This window comes from Pogona vitticeps, chromosome 2 (assembly GCF_051106095.1).
Source record: "Pogona vitticeps strain Pit_001003342236 chromosome 2, PviZW2.1, whole genome shotgun sequence".
Classification (NCBI taxonomy): Eukaryota; Metazoa; Chordata; class Lepidosauria; order Squamata; family Agamidae; genus Pogona; species Pogona vitticeps.
The window spans coordinates 113,643,414-113,655,955 of record NC_135784.1 but is presented as its reverse complement, the minus strand read 5'-3'; the positions used below and the strand labels follow the sequence as shown (position 1 = coordinate 113,655,955).

Below are 12,542 nucleotides of genomic sequence, written 5' to 3'. Positions count from 1 at the left end.
TTTAGCCTAATCCAGCCTGATTAAATTGAGCTGTCCAATCACACCCTGAGTTGGAGGATGAGGCAGGCTTCTCCTCCTGGCTCAAGAGATTGATGCCAAAGATATGAGCATGGTTGTACCCAATCCAGCCAAAAAGTGCTTATCTGCAGAGAAGACCTCCCTGTGAGCAGTCCATCTTGGTGAGAAAATGGCCATCCTCCTGGGAGACCTTCCACTAAGAAGTCTGCAGAGGAGCCCTGGCTCCAGCCCAGGTAAACCCAGCTACAAAAGCCTCAGTTGCAGGCCAGAGGTGCTACACAAAGCTCTGCTTGCATTCCCAGTCCCTGTTATTAGCACTCTAGCATATATGACCTTGGTCTGTTTAGCATTACTCTGTGGCATTCTGCTTTATGTTATTTTTCTTTGCTCTGCCAGCTTATTCTCTGAACTGGTTTGACCTCCTTTATGGAACTCCCTTTGTATGTGACACCCCCTTTTCAATATTCATATTACATGTTAATTTATCATTAATATCTATATTCCAAACTTCTTAGGGCAAATCTTCACTGAATTTCACTTGACTTAACTCTAGTAAATAAATATACTTTCATTTCCCTCGTTCACCCTGCACTTCAATTATTGAGCCTGTTGATTTGCAAAAGTGGATACAAATTCTGCCTCTACCTGAAGCCAAAGCCATTACCACCAGCATCAAAGGTACAGGAGACATTTCCATCAGCTGTAACATTTGTTTTATGTTGCTTCAATGAATTGTATCTTCGATCCAACATCAAGTCTGAGATAGGTTAGAGTATACCGGACAAAGAGTATATAAATGTGAGGAAATAACTCATAACCACTTGCTAACTTAAACTTAATCGTTTTAACTTCAGTCTGAACAGAGAGGCTGAATAACAGGATGCCTTTGTGGTTGTGGCAAAAGAAGGAAGCTCAAAACTTAGTCATATGAATACAGCCTAGTCCAAAGCTACTAAAATGAAAAGAGAAAACCACTTCTTGTCAGCAAGATCAAAATTTGTCACAGGCCAATCAGTAAAAAAAAACAAAGTGGATGGAAGAAAGGGAGGAAAGGGGGGGGGGAAGAGTGATCAGCTTGGATTGGTGTGGAAATATTTATACTGTAGTGCAATCAGGTGGTGAGAAAAGTGTGTATCAGACTTCACTGAGGATGGTAGCTTTTCCAGGAGCAATCTCACTTAGAGCTACCTTCCTGTCCATTGGAGAATCATTCCAGTCCAGCCCCAAAGAACATTAGCCTTACTGCTGGACCAAAATGATCCAGCTTGGCTCTGGACCAGGATCAGGCCGAAGAGCTCTTGGCCATACAATATGTTCTGTGATTGCTGAGAAACAGCTTGCACCAGATCATGCCACAAGTGATGCTAAAGGCAGGTTTTATGCCTGTGTGATATCACACCCTTAGCTGCCAGATCTCATTGTGCCAGCTAAAGTCTCAAGGAAGGCTGTGCTTCTCTGATTCAAAAGGCAAATCTCAGGGGAAACCTTTTTTAAAGGAGAAAGGCAAGATTTTATTTTATTTTTCTGTGAGTTTGTCTTAAAAGTTGAGTCCCCATCTCTAGTCATCCCAACGTGTTATGGAACCAAAGGGTATGGGGAAAATGCCCCAACATCATGTGTGCTTCAGGTAAGGATGTGGGATGTATACTTCAGTGGGAATGGTGGCTGGCAACTGCTGCAGCTCATCAGATATTTAATTTTTTATAAGTCTTTCCTTGGCTCCTGGTTGCAATATTAACTGGATAGCCAGGTAATCCTGGGAAAACATACCTGGGTTACCTTCATCTCTGTTTCCACAACCAGTTTGCCTTTTCCTGTCCCACTTCTGTGCAACCACAATGGCCTTGTTTATGAAATCTCAGGCAATGGGGTGCTGCTATGATGGGAACCCAAATAGAACAGTTGCTCTTTTCTGCATTTCAATCAGTCCTTGGCGTCAGCTCTCCAAAAGAGAGACTGAATATGAATAACTGCTGGATAGCTCAGTGGTTTAGGTATCTGTTGGCAAAGCCAGAGGTTGGGAGTTTTGATTCCCCACTGGGCCTCCTCGACATGGGGTGAATGATGATCCATAGGGTCCCTTTCAGCTTTGCCGTTCTAAGGTTATTATTATTAATATATTATGGAAGAGTTGGACTAGAGAAAGGAAGAATAATGCCATGCTGCATACAATGCCCATCCATGATTGCAACACCGTTTCCCACAGGTGAATTGCCATTTAGCAAATGTTTACTTGGTTTGAAACAATGAGTATTAGTAACTCATATATATGACAGCATGTTATGACATAGGAATTCAGGAAACTAAACAGCAAAGCCTTCCCTGTGCTACTGCCATGAAAATGTTACTCCTACCTCTCCTGGAAATAAAAATCTGCTTCCAGCTATTACCTTGCCACCACACAGAACCTGGAAGTGTCATTTGAAAAAGCAGTACATAATTCATCAATAATAAATGTTTACAAGTAATACAGTATTTGGTAATTTCAAGTAGCAACTAACACATTGCTGCCAATTTTATTTTATTTAAAAAAACATAATTAAGCATTGCTAAACAATGGCAAAAAAGCCAACACCCTCAAAAGTAATACTACTGCAATAACAAATACTGTTCATTGTGCAAAATAAAAATATGTTTGCATCAGGTTCATGAACATATGTGAAACTAGAACACCGAGTGATTGTATTTTCATCAAATTATTCCTGCCGTAGCACCTACTAGAAAGGCAGATTCAAGAGGACCAAAAAAATCTGCTTCAACTATCTTTTACTGCCATAAAGGAAAATGACTCCTCTTTTGATCGATAAATTACCCAGAAAGGATTTTCAAACAGGATCGAAGACAGGTAGCACACCTGGGATTTATAATACGCATGCATGGCTGAGATTTCTTTAAATAATTTGATATATTTTTTATCCAATTGTAAGGTTGTAAGGCTCACACAATTTCTTTTGGAAGAAATCCTATTGAATTCAGTGAGACTTACCTTTTGAGTAAAAATATATAGGATCATACTGTACTGAACGCTTGATATGCACCAAAAACAGTGCATATTGTAACATTTTGCCTACAAAGCCCTAAGGCAGGGGTCCCCAACCTTGGGCCTCCAGATCTTCTTGGACTTCAGCTCTCAGAAATCCTGGCCAGCAGAGGTGGTGGTGAAGGCTTCTGGGATTTGTAGTCCAAGAACATCTGGAGGCCCAAGGTTTGGGGACCACTGCCCTAAAGGACTTGGGCCCAAGCTATCTTAAGAACGACATTTCCCTTTATGGGCCTGTTTGAGTGCCAAGATCATCAGCCTTTCTCTCAGACTCACCACCCTCACAGGTGCATTTGGTGGGGACACAGAAGATGGGCTATTCTGCTGCTGCTCCCAGACTTTGGAACTCCCTCCCACAGGAGGTCAAGCTGGCCCCAACTTTACTGTCCTTCCACAAGAAGGCAAGATCTCCCTGAGTGACTGGCTGCCTCACTGGTGGTGGTGGTGGGTTTAAATGGATTGTCTTTTTTTTAACTGCTTTGAATATGTTTTGCTGTTGCTTAGGGGGTTTTTTTTGTTTGTTTATTTATTTATGGTATTTGTTTGATACTTTTTTAGTATTTGTATACTCACTGTTATTAACCTTTATATTGTCTTTTAATGATGTAAGCTGGGTGTTTTTAAGGAGAAAAGTGGGATAAAATGCTATAAATGAATGAATGAATGAATGAATGAATGAATGAATGAATGAATGAATGAATGTTGTGATTGGAGTGTTTCATAGGCGTGCCCTTCCTACCACCACACCTAAGAATGCTGCAAGTGGAATTCTGATTACATTTTCCATTATTTTCAATATTTTTTGTATAATGATATAAAACTGAATGAGCCCAATTTGTTTTCTTTCAAATTAATTTGCTTTCTACCATTAGCATCACTGGATGTGTCTCCCACTAATGCTGTTGTGTGTCTGCAACCACTCTTGTTCGTTTAAAGCTATTTTCTCATTTAAATGCCATTATTTGGCATAATAACCAAGCTAATGGAATTACATAATGTGACCAGATTAGAAGCAGCTGCATTGAAGAAATGAAGCTATACTAGTTTGCTTTGGTTTGGCTTTTCATAGGAGGTAGCTTTGCAGCAAAAACAGCAAAAAGCCTTGGAGTTCCTTTAACAAGTTTGATTTGGTGAGAACTTTCATGGACACACTGTACCTCGCTGCTTCAGATGCACAGGGTTCAGTAGTTAACCTACAGCTTTATATTCACACTACACACGTTTATGGGGATGGGACAGCACGAACTAAGATACAGAAGTTGATAACTATTGTTCTTTGTATCCCATTTAATGCTATTCCATCCTCATAACCAATAAAAACATAACTGTAGACCTATGGCTTCAATATTGTACTCCAGGCATTTGAAGAAATGAACCACATCTATGAAAGTTCATGTCAAATCAAATGCCTTAGTCTTAAAATGCCACATAACTATTGTTTTAACTCCCGTTTCATTTTCTTTTCTTTTCTTTTTTTCACCAGAAGATCCATTCCATAAAGCATCCTCTTCTCTAAGGAGGGAAAGAAAGTAGACTTGATTCTGACATTATCTCCCCCACCCCATAAGTACAAAAAGTTAACATCCAACTGCCACTCTATAAATGTCTTCTTGGACAGGACAGAGCAATAAATGGCTTCTGAAATAAAACTAGGTAGGAATAACCCCATGTGAACTTTTCTTCACAAACAGTAACACTAACAAGTCCTTTAATTAAGGTATCATGAAATCAAAGCTGCATCTCCCTGAACCAGGTTTTCTTCCCCTTGTTGGTAATGAAAAACTATTTTAGAAACTTGGGGGGGGGGAGGGACTTTTCTAGCTACTAAAATAAGGAATAAGTCTTCTGAGGAGCAGGATAATCAAAAAACAAATTGCTTTGAAAAGCAATACAAAATTTCTATAAAGCATCAAAAAAATTAATTTGAGTGCAATGGATGGTGCAGTCTTTGCCAGAACCAGCAAAGTGTATGTTGTAAGAATGGAATAACATTTGAGCAGGAGAAGCAATGGATTTCTCGTCTTCCTTTTTTTTTTAAAATCTAAATTGCACTGCAGATATAGAAATTTCATTTTAAGACGTGGGAACCAGGCTGGATGGCTGTAGTGCTTCACTGACTGAAATCAAAGAGCTTGAGTTGAGTATATATCACCCCTATTCCCCTTTTCCCCAAGACCAATTCATTCACATTCTGGTCCAAGGTAAGCAGCTAAGTGTCCATGTAGTTAAGAAACACTGTGTTAAGTAGACAATCAAAATAGCCCCTGAACAAGGATGGAATCAGTATATCTGATGACTGTCAAAAGAATAGGATTACAGCAAGAAGAGTAGAACATAGTAACGGAGAGTATCACTCTCTGTAACTACGGTTGATTATCAGTGATGCAATGGTGCCAAATTTGAGAATTCTAGGGAGGGGATCTGATATGAAAGCCAAGCAGTGATATGATCCAAGCCCAAAACTTCTTGCTTTCAGTTTAGCACATAAATAGAGTTGGCTTACTCCAAGTTGGCCCATCTCCTTCCTTCCTCCAAGAAGTATCTTTCAAAAGCACTAGTCAGGGGGAGTAACCACAAAACCCCTTGATTCCTATCTAAATGTGTGAATCCCCTGGCAAATTGCAATCTTTGTGGTGGGATGGGGAGGGAGAGAACTTTGCTAGGCATGTTTCCCACTGGTAAGGCTTTGTTTCGGGCATAGGAAGCTCTCCCCCACTCCCATTGAAAAGTACATGGGGAAGAGGTTTGCAAATGCAACAGGAAAGAAACTGGACATGAGCAGGACTTGATGCACTGGAGACCTGGCAGGGAACATTTAGCACTGGTCAGGTTTTTTTACAGGGTTTCTCAGAATTCACAGAGGGGGTGGGGAGAGACTTGTAAAACTAAGAACAAGGCTGTCTTAATTAGATACGGTGGAGTAACTTTTACATCAACTCATATTACACGGTAGGGTATAATTCTCAGACAAATACATATGTGGCTGGGACACACCCTGAAAAGTTAAGTAAAGGAATTGTGAATTAAACTGATATTGGTTTCAAAAAACCGAGGAACACATTTTAGTCCACTTTTCTACATAACGTCATAGCAACAATCTCATTGTCAGTGCAGTCTGCAAAGACGAAACACAGCATGAATTTCCTTTTTTCAGAGAAGATATCAGCTGGAGGGGGAATGGGAGGCAAGATTTTTGTTTGTTTGTTTGTTTGTTTGTTTGTTTGTTTGTTTGTTTGTTTGTTTGTTTGTTTTGAGAGGTGATGCGGGCTGTATTACCAGCCAAAGGCTGCTTAGTTCCAACATCAAGGTACTGTACAATGTATATACATCGCTGAATTCCTTGGCATTTCACAGCCTATAGCATCTCTTTTGCCCATCAGAGACCTGCAGACTCAACCCAGTTCTGTGAAGGAGATTCAAAGATTTTCCATCAGTTTCAAAACACCAGTGCCAGAGCCAGGATCCTTATCAAAACAATTCAACAACTCACACATTTCTTAGAAAACATCATCCCTGTTAAGGCAGCAATTTCGAAAGAATGTGTTAAACTGAGTGTTTAGTTTTGTAGGTAATGTGCAAAGATTGCCAGCAATATGTACATAAATTAAACAACACAATGGTTAAGAAAAATGGAGTACTGTAGTAGGTCACTAGCCCTGAAAAACAGCAGCAGCAACAAAAATACTTTCACCGGAGGTTCCACATAATGAAACACAAACGAATCACTGTACTGCATTGATCAAGAGGGGGGGAAGGTTTATGAGAGTTCTGGAGATCCTTCCTTCTAGAGAGAAGCAATACCTCTGCTGTGAGGAAGCAGCTCTATTTTCCTGCTGGTTCATTTTTGGGTACTCCAGTCTAAAATGAGCAGAACTTCGTAACTGCTGGATTCAGTATAATATGTAGCTGATAGGTATAGATACTCAACTTCAGTGATTTCAGACCTCCATGATGTTTCATTGCAAAATGTCTATCATGGAACATTTAAGATGCCTCTTAACTAGGATGACATTTAAAGCTTTCAACATTTGTTTTCTTATGCTCCAGGTACTCAAACACAGCTCTGTTAAAGAAACACACCATCTCTGCTCCCTCTTTAACAGCACTGAGCCACTCCAGTAGGTTCGGGGCCAATGTGCTGCCCCCTCTACCCCAGATCTTTCTTGGGTTCACCACAAACTGTCCTCACAAAACACAAATGAGAAATGAAAGTGTTCTAGACTTTCACTTCTAGCTTTGAAAAACTGGCATTTTGATCTATCTTATTTCAGCCAGGGGGAGGGGGGCTGTTGTTTAAAAGGTAAACCAGCACAAGAACAATCTGGATTGAGAACTAGGAGCACCAAGACTGTACTTTTGTTCACTCCTGGTCTATAGGCTCCATCCATCGGATGCTCTCTGTTAACTATTTCTGTGAACAGAAAGTGCCTGTGCTTTTCTACTCCTAATCTAGTAGGTCAGTTAAGTTTATTTGTTCTGGGGTCAGTTTTCCCCGAGAAAAAGCAAGAACTGGCAGGGGTACTGCTGGAATACCTGCATCCCTCAATAAGTCAAATGCCCTCACAAAAATCTAATTCAAAATGTAAGGATAACTCTCACAGGTTAACCCTTTCCACAGATACTATCTTTCCACTGGGCTGCTCCATTTATGATGTTCCTCTTGCCTTGGCCCCTGGTGGCCGACCAGTCCAAGTACCACAAAAAGCAAACAGATGTGCAAGTGAGTTGTTTCCTATTCAGGTTCTTTGTGTGCCTGCACACTGATCATGCTTGGCACTGACTCTTTAGGGTGCTGACACAGGAACTAAGAGGCTTGACTTTATATCTTTCTATTTACCCACAGACTAAAACTGACTCTAAGTCTCAATGCTTCAGTCTATAAAATTGGACCAATAATCACCTATCCCAAGGGCAGGCAGTGGTGGTAGTTTTCATTTAGCACATTTGTTTTCATGTGGTTATGGTAGAAAAAACAAAAAAAATTACTACTTTTTTTTAAAAAATTAAGTTCGCCATGTATTTGTACACAATCCACAAGGTGGGCAAATAATATTGACAGCGAATTCTGCCCATTCCCTCTCCCTCATCCCTTGGGACCATACAACTCTTCTATCATAGAATTATCCTCTACTAAGCAAACAGAGAGGCAGCATAGCAGCTAAATACATCAAGCTGTACCGATTTGACAATATTAATCTAAAACAGGTTTTGGAGGGACGACTGCAGAACCCTTCTCTTAGATAAGCAAATGTGGATGTTAAAAGCAATCTTTTCATTTATTGCTGTAGTTATACACACACAAAAAGTGTGGCACATATAAGAAATGCCTTTGAACATCTACTCATCCACAGAAACATACCAATTCAAAAAGAGCTTAGCAGACCATTAGTTCATGTCTTCCAAACTCCATTTCTCTCTGCTGCTCCTTAGCACTTTATTGAGAATAGACTTCATGCTAGTGACATTTGGAAGATATATACCAGATGCACTGCTAAGGGAAAGCACTGACAAAGGGAATAGAACATCTATTCTGCAGATTTGCATTGCAAGACATGCAGAGGTGGGTTTTGCAAAACAAAGTTGAATGTGCATTATGTGAACTGGACACTTCAGGTAGTCATGCAAGCAGAAGGCAATTATTCAAAATCAAATTATAGTTATGCAACTGCTCTTAAACCCTGTTTTAAAACAAATTGATTGCTTTGCTTGTAAAGTTCAGGGATTCCACCAGTATTTACCACAGATAATTGCTGTCTCTAAAGCTAATGGTTTTCTAGTGTAGACACAATGAAAAGGTGTAAAGTAATATTGACAAGTTTGCAAAATATTTATTCTTGTCTGAATATATGGTAGTATTTATTCAGATGTTGGAGTCTTGCTCCCTTTCTTTTAATATTGTGAAGGATATCACTGTTAAATCTTGGAATAGCTGAGTACTCCTTAAGCATTTAGACAAAAGATTTTATGTTTAAGATCTTACAATTTTAAGTTCAGGGTGGTCCAGCATGTTGTTATTTCTGCAATGCAACAATTGTAGGATAAAAACAATGACGCAAGTGTGCATGGTGAACTTAAAAAATCAATACAGTACATATATATTTTTACACCCACTAATAGGTGCCCTTGCAACTTGTGTATTTCATGTCCATACACATAACGTTTCAGGCTTAAAATAATGCACAACTGTTAGCACTAAGGTTTTTCACACTCTGCAGCAAACTAATGCTAGATAGCTCCATGAATGCTTCATTCCTCTCCATTAACACATATCAGTCTTGTTTTCCACCCACTGGGAACTTCAAGACTATAAAATAAAAGAATAGTATACAAAATGAGACACTCATATTTACCCCCACCCACCACCTACTGCCATTCCTGTTCCTGTGTTAAACTTACCAAATTTGGGGTTTTCTCTGTGGATTTGTAGAGCCTGTAAGTTTTAGATCCATGCACCAGTGCCAGCCTCCTCATAAAATCCTGGTTCCATTTTCATCACCTCTCCATCCCCAATATTCTCCTCCTCTGTTGCTACGGAGGGGGGGGGGTTGTCTACTTTGCTCCATCTTGGATTACGTGTACCTCCCCTTGCTTCTGAAATTTACATCAGCTGACACTATTGACATGACTATCCCCTTTTTGCATATCATCCATTATTCAGTGGAACAAACTCATAGGAGGGGGGACATGTCTCTCTTAGGAAAAGGTTCTCTAGCACACTTTGGGTATTGCCATTTAAATCACTGGGGATCCCTTGTCAACATGATAAGAAATTACAGAGGGAAATAAAACATGAACAAAGCAACCTGACCTGATAAGAATTACAGGGGAATGAACAAAGCAAAGTTCAAAGTTTTCTCAAGTTCTCTTTACAGATCTCACACATGGAAGATACTCTTGGCAACACGTGACTGATTCAGAACATATTCCCATGGTGAGACAATTTTGCTTTTAACACTGTCTTCTTCAATTATCCAGCAGCAACGGAAATTTATGTTACACTGCTTTCCTTGATGTAAATCATTTGTTCCAGGATAAGATCCCATCTATGACATGTACTTCTTCAGCTGGCAAATAGTAACTGAGATCTGTAACAGCTCTACAGTCTAGCAAATTACCTCCAGGCATTGCGTGTATGCCATGAGGGCTTTCATTCAACATCAGGACTCAGCCCAGAAATGGGTATTACTAAATACTCTGAACACATGCCTCTTAGGCACAAGTTGCTCATGCCAGGGCATACGGTGCCATTCTGAGAATGATGCGATCTGCCCATCAGCCTTGGCATTGGCGGGGGAAGAGAAGCTCTACTTCTCTTTCTTTTATAAGAGTGAGGCCGCTGGTGATTAGAAGAAGAGCAATTAACGAAAGAAACTTCCTTCTCCCCAGGCTGGGGGGGGGGGTGTCATCCCAGGTGGTCCTTACTTACCATTGCAGGGACAGCAACCCGGGCGCCCACACCATGGTCCAGCCGCCCGCCCTGTTTACATGGCCGGCTGCATCTTGTCTTTCGCCTCCGGCCCGCAGCGGTGGTGGCAAAAGGGGAGCGAGGCCAAGCCCCGCGCGCGCCTGGGCGGGCGATCCAAACCGGCTGGAGAGGAGCGCGCTGCTGCCCGGACCATTCGCCTCGCGCCTCTTGTAGGGCTCCGCGCGCGGGCGGGCGGGCGGGGGCGGGAAAGCGAGCCAGTCAAGAGTCCCCCCCCCCCAACTGTTCCGCGCCTAGCTGGCTGGCTGGCACGCTCCCCTCCTCAGTGATTGCTGCCGCTCCTGCTCCTGCTGCTTCGGCGGAGTTGCTTTCCCGAGGGGAGGGCGCCGAGAGAAAAGCCCGCGCGCTGAGCTGGCCCCGCCTGCGGCACCCTGCCTTGCCCTGAAGGGCTCCCGGGTCACCTCTCGCTGCTTTGCTTTGCTTTCCTCAGGTGAGGGAACGGACTGCCTGCTGCCCTCCCGACGCGGCAGACCCTGACCGCCGGCTGCGGCCAATCAGAGAGGGCTCTCCGCCGCCGCCGCTGCTGCTGCTGCTGCTGCTCCCGCTTGCTGCGGGTCGCCTTTCCTCGCCTGGAGGGAAGAAGCGGAGGGAGGACGAACCAGCAGCGGCTCCCGGGAGAGCGCTTTCCTCAGGCGTTCTCGGAGGGGAGGAAAAGAAAAGTGGTTCGAGGCTCTCCTTTCCTTACCCCTCGTGGGGCGTTTTGCCCACCTAGGAAAAGCGCGCAGAGGAGCGGAGAGGTCTCTGAAGCGCGCCCCCCCCGCCCCCGCCTCGTCCTCGTCCTCCTCGATGAACTCACAGGCGGGCAAGCTCGGGCAGGAGGTAATGTCGCAGGAAGTGCCGAGAGGTCTGGAAACCGCAGCCCAACACCTCCAACACCAACACAAGTGACTCGCCTTTTGTGGGGCGGACGGGCTGCCGCTTGGCGTGAGGAGAGCGTCGCTCCTTTGCAGCCGCGTTGCCAAGCGGCTCGGACCAAGCGCTGCTTCCTCGCCTTTCACACCGACGGGACTCCCCTACCGAAGAGGGCGGAGGGCAGCCGGCCGATTAAGGGATGGCCATTCAGTGCGCCATGAGCGCACTTAATCCTCCCAGGGGGAAAGAACTGCTCCATGCCCTGAAAGAATTTGGACCTTGGTTTTAGTAGACTTGGATGTGGTAACACTTTTAAAGCAGAAATTAGGTGTGCTGGGTTATGATTGTGCGGGGCCTCTAGACCCACCCACATTCGAGTAATGAAATTTGGAGGCAATATGACTATGGGGTCTCTCGAACTTTACATAGTTTGAGGTCTCAGCGTGTCGTTTTCCAGGAGAGAAAATCTGCAATTGTTGCTTTTCTGGGCATAGCACTTGTAAACCCACTAGCTTTGGTCGACACAGTTATGCAGTTTTATGCTGTTTCACCCAGAAGTATATTACTCCCAGTCAAGTGTGTCTGGTATGAAAGCCTAAATAAGGCTTGTCCAACCTGTGGCCCGAGGTCCGCATGCAGCCCAGGTCAGCTTCTAATGCGGCCCAGTGCAATTTTTTATTTTTAAAGAAATTCCAAAGTTTCAAGATACACTGCCGGCACTTGCGGCTGGAATGCGGCTGGGGCACATCACAATGTTGGGGGGGAGAGGGAAGGAAGGAAGGAGTGGGAGGGGAGGGGACAGGGGGCTGCGTGACTGCATTGTGCCATCCCCATCAATAGGTGGACCCCCTCCCGGCCCCATAAAGCCACCAGAGTCAAAGCTGGCAGCCTCCGCTGTCTGAGATCGCAGCTGCCAGTAAGCGCTCTTGGAGCGGGGCTGCGGAGGACGGCTAGGGCTGCCCCCCCATGTGGCCCAAACCAAAGGTATGTGCGGCCCAAACCAAATTTTCATCTTCTAATGTGGCCCAGGGAAGGTGAAAGGTTGGACACCCCTATGATCTTGACTGTTGGGTGTTGGTAAACTGTATTTATGGGAGGAGATTAATATCATTTTGTCAATTTGATTAGAAGCCCAGAGCTATAGCTGAC

General features: G+C 43.4%; 1 protein-coding gene across 2 annotated transcripts in view; it reads right to left on the bottom strand.

Moving 5' to 3' along the window:
* The window catches only part of HTR4 (5-hydroxytryptamine receptor 4), a 242,181-nt gene extending 231,040 nt beyond the window's left edge, over positions 1-11,141 (bottom strand). The window contains exon 1 of one of the 2 annotated variants that reach the window (XM_072990255.2): positions 10,485-11,141. The gene's annotated coding sequence lies outside the window, so the exon portion shown is untranslated. The remainder of the gene's footprint in view (positions 1-10,484) is intronic. The other variant, XM_020780479.3, reaches the window with a different exon arrangement.
* Between the last annotated feature and the right edge of the window lie 1,401 nt (positions 11,142-12,542).